General features: G+C 43.4%; 1 long non-coding RNA gene across 1 annotated transcript in view; it reads right to left on the bottom strand.

Annotated features, from left to right (window-relative positions):
• Positions 1-391: 391 nt before the first annotated feature.
• LOC139048386 (uncharacterized) overlaps positions 392-6,000 on the bottom strand; it is a 33,675-nt gene continuing 28,066 nt past the window's right edge. The window contains exon 2 of the long non-coding RNA XR_011507655.1: positions 392-587. This is a non-coding gene — a long non-coding RNA (uncharacterized lncRNA). The remainder of the gene's footprint in view (positions 588-6,000) is intronic.

Below are 6,000 nucleotides of genomic sequence, written 5' to 3'. Positions count from 1 at the left end.
GTAAGCTAAACAGCGCACGTAAAAAAAAAATTCACTGGCCGCACACATGTACTATAAACGTATTAGTGATTTTCAAAGCTAGGCATATAGAGGTAAGTTTTAAAAAACTTAAATATAGGGTTTTACGTGCCAAAACTACTTTTTAATTAAGAGGCATGCCATAGTGGAGGACTCCGGAAACTTTTTATAATTTTTATAACATATGCCTGCACATCAGTTCCTATTGCTAGAAATAATCAACTGATTCACATTTTTCGCAGCGCCACTTGATTAATGTGCATGTTTCTTTATTAATGTAATTGTAAGCAATTCTTCACGTTATTTTTATTCATGCGCACACTTCAGAGACCCCCCGGAATATGTGCACAATTTCAAAGATCAAACACCGCCGTCTGCAATCATCATTTATTGGTAGCTATTCAATATGGGAAAGCACTCTCGAAGGGTCAGGAAGCGGCCATCGACGCCTTCTCGGTAGCAGCCCCTGAAGCAGTAGCAGTTGGTCTCGTCATTCCATTCACAGTACCTCTCCTCAGAGTACTTGCAGGCGCAAGGCACGCAAGGGTCTGGATTTTTGTTCAACCAAGCTGAAAGTACAAACCAGGAGCTAAAGAAAATATCATGTCCTATTTACCAGTTTATGTTAGCGAATTGAAACATCGTTCTCTTTGCTGCGCTATGCTGTTAAAGAAAGGGCATAGAGAAACTGACTCATATTTGCCAGCGTTGCGGTTTCATTTTTGTTCTTTGTGTAATTGCATATCTCAGCCAACAGAACAATCTCATACCAACTAACCACGGTCGAAGCCTTATTGGATTGAAGTAACATTTTGGTTGCAGCCCAGACATTGATAGACAGACAGACAGACAAGAAATTTTAATTGGTCCTAAGGGACTACGTTGTCGTAGTCGCGAGCCGCACCTGCGCCGGGGTCGGAAGACCGTGATCTTCAGCCCTGGCGCAGGCCCTTTGGACAGCCCGAACCTAGAAAAAAAAAAGAATGTAGTCGCAGCAATGTTAAATGAGAGCGAATCGTAGAAAATATACATGCGCCAGATGTATTGCAAGTACACGTTTTGAGCACCTTAGAACGCTCACTCTACAGATGCAAAAATAATACCATTATCAGCCAAATTGTTCTCCAGCGCAGTGCAGGAAAATAGGTAAGACGAAATTATCAATGTGACCCTATTTTTCAAGTTTCTATCAAGTGCACTATAATAAAACACATAATTAATGAACTTATTATTAGTTTTCTCGTTGAGTATAATGTGTAGACAGAAGACAGCTCGGATTAAGAGCCGCCTTTACAACGACTACTTGAAGCAATACGCCATTTCCTTGATACATTCAATATAACAACGCATAGATGGTTACATAGATAAGTTTATTTTGCACCATGAGGCTCAAAGCAGCACACAACGATTGGGCAAATGGTCTGTGTCATCGTCCGTTACCTTGCTATAGCCGAAACTGTTCGAAATATTACGTCATATTTACTGGCCACCGGCCTAGGAACACCTTCGGCTATGACATATATAGTAAATGTAGTTTTCAAAGTAGTGTCCTTTCACAGTTATGCACGTGCGTGACGAAAGACCGCTATTTATAGTTATTGCGCTGTAATACATGCGAGATTCATCCGTTCTACGTATCGTCTACCATGTTGTAGTTCCGCCTTTCTCACATAGCCGCAAAGTATACTAGCAGATATACAACTTCAAAGAGGCTACCCACGTAATAAAAAGACCGCGCACAACTCGTCGCACTTACTTGCATTCAGGAGTTTTGCGTACATCAAGGACATCATTAACGTTGGCAGTTAAGAGGAAGGTGGCAGCCGGCACGTGAGACAATTTGTTCGCATCCTCATTGCGCGCGAATCGGTATTAGCCGTCGAAGAATGATGCCGTAGGGTGCACTGTATTTAATGTGATGGAGTCCGTGCCCCGAAATTTCAGGCCTGGCTCACCCTGTAACGACTGAGGGCCAGGCATCTGCTTAATGTGCAGTCGCCTCACTGTTACCAGGCGCTGGCGTCAGCCAGAGGACCTACTTTAATTATCTTCAGCACTTGTGGACATTCTCGCTCTATTTCGCACCATTGGGTTTCAGCTGAACTCCTTCAACAGTCAATTTGTTAGTCCCAAAAGTTAGCCATCATGTCAACGTTATGGCTTTTATTGCAGGGTTATTGCTGAAATTTGCAGGGCTTTCACCTTTCCCAAGATACCTAGGTGTTTGTGGGCCTCTGTACATATCTTGGGGGATTTTCGATAGACGTTGAACCTATAGCACGGCTTCCTGACCATGTTGTTTAGAAAGTCATTTTATTTTCGTGAGCCCTTCTGCTAGCTTGTGCCTTCTTGCCGTTCATAAACTCCTGATTTCACTATCAATTCTTGTCAATTTCGAGGAGTGTAATCCCACGGAACTTGGTAGTGATGTAACGGCCATAGGATTAAAACCATCAAAATTAATTTTAGCTTGAACCTGACAGCCACATTTGCCCACTTCGAATTAAGGTATTCCAATAATAAGTGCCATTCCTAAGCATATTGTCACGTGGTAGTGACCGTGAAGAACACAGTAGGAAAACTGTGAATAGTGAAACTGACTTTTATTGGGCAAACATGTGCCCACAAAGCAAGTTACACTCAAATCACAACCATAGCGGCTAACACAGTCGGCCATCGTCGAAATGTCGTCTGCGGGGCAAGTGCGTCAGCTTTTATACATCAGTCATCGAAGGTTTCCGAGTAACTACTGCTGCACGCGTATCGTCCAGAGAGTTCTGCACAATTCGCGTCACGCATGCATGGAGTCAGTTTACACATTAATCAGTGACAACGGACAGCGCATACAGCCATTGATAACTTTCGCGAAACTTCCGATACATGCACGGGCTACCTGCGCTGAGCGATAACATTTGTTAAACGCTGAAGCACGATCCCCCGATAGAGCGGAACAAGAACAAGTGTGAATATAAGTTCCGAGTGTAAAAAATTATGCGAATCCCCCGCATTGTGGTAATCGATGTAAGCAAAGCTTTCTGCAATGTTTGCTTTGGTTGACAATACTTTGTGGTGATGCTGACAGCGAATGATCAATATCTTCAGCGTTCAGTGCAATTAGAGAGTAGTGAATTCATGGCAATTGTTACTTTGCCTGCACCACTGCTGTCTCTCTGCATAGTACACAGAACGTACGGCGAGACATCTTTGCTTGAGGCGTTGCTGTGCACCATCGTTTAGAACCGATGAGCGGGCTGAGCATTGTCACTGCTTCACATGGCGCATCGCAGAGCGGCAGAAGTGTTGGCCGCATAATGCGTCTGTGCGTGCCAAACCACAATCGGATTATGAAGTACGCCATAGTGATGGATCTTGGTTTAATTTTGATGCCCTGGTCCGCATTAACTTGCGCCTAAATTTAAGTGCACGGCCGCTTTTGCATTTCGCTCCCATGGAAATCTGGCTGCCGCGGTGGGGATTGAACTCGCCACGACGAGCAATGCTATAGCCTCATATCCACGGCGCTGGGCACAGAAGTGTCGATTTTGACGTGTGCTCGCTTCCATATCCCACTTAGACCCTGCGCTGATATATTACGGCTTTGCATCTGCATGCCCTTTGTCAGTTGTCTGCTTGACGAATTTGAATGGTGTTTATTTTTCAGAAATCACAGAAGCGACAGTAGCGTACCTTCCATTTTCCCTCAACGGTTCTCTTGTCTATAGTAGCAGCCTTTCCTTATCTTCGTTTCCCTTACGTCCCCCTTTCCCTCTCCCGACTTTCCCCACTGTATGGGAACTAAGAGCGAGGAGTGGCGAGTCTGTTATTCACCCGTGTCGCGGCTGCGCCTGTTCTACCCATCGTCTTCCTGATCTGCCTGCCCCCTGTCTACCATTCTATCCACGTCTCCTCAGGACTTGCACATTAATAAAAGGACGAACACTGCAGTTTGTGTAGGTTATTTGCGGGGTCACGGATAATTACAGCTGTCGAGCGGCTAATCTGACGACACCTAGGGAGCTCGAGAGGGCATTGTGCACATTCGATATTATGGCAAGGTCCAAACTAGTTTCTCGTGTCACCTTTGCTCTCTGCCATGCTCCTTTAATGTAAGGCAAGAGTAGCAGCAGAAAACAAGGAGTCAAAGTTTAGTTTCAGAAAATTGTCTTTACTTCTTGGCGTTCAGTCGCATATCGTTATCGCAGACGCCCGTGTTGTCTTTATGTGTCTTCCTTTTGTGTGTGTTCAATTGCGGCAAAAAACATGCCTTTTAGCAAGCACCAACTAGGCCGACAAGCAGTTTTGTCGTTATGGTGTCATCGCGTCCTTTGCGGGATTTCATCACTGCCGGAGCCAACTGGCCGACTTGTTTACTGCACTTTCTGTCTTCAGGAGTAAACTTATCCACAGACTTACAAGAATGTCTTTTTTTTCAGCCGGTTCATTTTTTGCGTCCACTACAGTTATACTGTGGAGGCCGAAGTTTCTCTTCTTACTACACTGTACCAATAAGTGAACTTGTTTTCAAATTATATTGTCTAATAATGTTGTATTCGTGATATCATTGTCATACCTAATCTACGCATAGTGCCTCGACACCCTCAAATGAAACACGTTCTATTTTTGCCTGAGAAGCCTCTCCAATGTGATGCAAATAAACATAACTTGAACTCATTTTCTCAGAAATCAGCGCTAAATAAAGCGCTGATGTCATCCTGAAGAAAATCAACCAGCGCCGTAGTACTCATCTTCCCATACCCCTGTTCGCAATCTTATTCCTTTTTTTTTCAGGACGTGAACTTGTTCTGTTGAAACGCCCATCGGACGTCTCTGATGCATACCGAGGAATTCTGGACATACTTTCAGGTTTCTTTTTTCGCCACCGCGTGGCGTATCGACCCTGAAAAATTGAAATCCGCTCCACGACGTATGCCACGGCGCACAACTAAATGAAGCACAATAAAAAGAAGCACACCGTGAGCCCGCTTATGTATCAGCCTTATCCCGAAGACAACCAGCTACTTGCTCGACGGGCAACGAATCGAGAATTTTGCTACACACCTGGCCAAACCACTCGTCGGCGTTCCGGATGAGATGTTTAGCCGAGGTAACCTCGCCCACGAAGCTTCCCTTGATTTGTCTTACTGGATTGTTTTTCTTATTCTTTGCCCATCACTGCGGCCGCGGGCTTGCGCATAGAGAGCGTTGTGTTTCCTGTGCTTCCTAGAACCAGTGTGAGTCATTAAGAGAAAGCTTTAGGTAGGGCCTATCTAGGATGACGGATGCTCAAATATATGTAAAAATGCATAAGTAATCTTATGAGAAATTCTCTCAATTCATCTGAATTACAATTGATGAATTAACGAGATAACGTTCAATCGTAGTGATTACTGCAAGATAATTTTGGTTGAGGCCATGTTATTTTTTACGCGAATTGTCGGAAATCGGTAAATCTGAACAAAGAATACAAGCGCGAAGTTCACAAATGTGTTACTTAGCATCAAAAACTAATATCGCATCTCTATACAGTGCATCCCTAGGAACATCTCAATCGGACGCCTTTCATGTATCGATTTACGACTTATATGAATTTATTGTAATGTTTGCAAAAGTTTGGCGAATGCCATATTCAAAAGCTAATGCTGTGTTTTAGGGTGTCATATCATTTTTTCCATTTAAGTGCAAGTTACAGATTTGCGATATCGTTTTCAGTTGCTGAGGTATACAGTCGTATACTTGAAGTATTGTTTTTTGAAATTATGAAATTTTTCTGAATTTATGTAAGAAGGTGCTAGCTAAATAAAAAATTCGTTTTCTAATGTTTGTTTAGAGTTCCACGTGAAAATTAAATTACAAATGGACTTTTATGTGCCAAAACAACGATCTGATTATGAGGCACTGTGTAGAAGGGTACCCCACAATAATGTCGACCACCTGAGCTGCTTTAACGTGCGCGTAAATCTAAGTACACTGGTGTTTTCGCAT

The sequence above is a fragment of the Dermacentor albipictus genome, chromosome 8 (assembly GCF_038994185.2).
Source record: "Dermacentor albipictus isolate Rhodes 1998 colony chromosome 8, USDA_Dalb.pri_finalv2, whole genome shotgun sequence".
NCBI lineage: Eukaryota > Metazoa > Arthropoda > Arachnida > Ixodida > Ixodidae > Dermacentor > Dermacentor albipictus.
The sequence above is the reverse complement of the archived record's forward strand: the minus strand, read 5'-3'. Positions and strand labels throughout refer to the sequence as shown.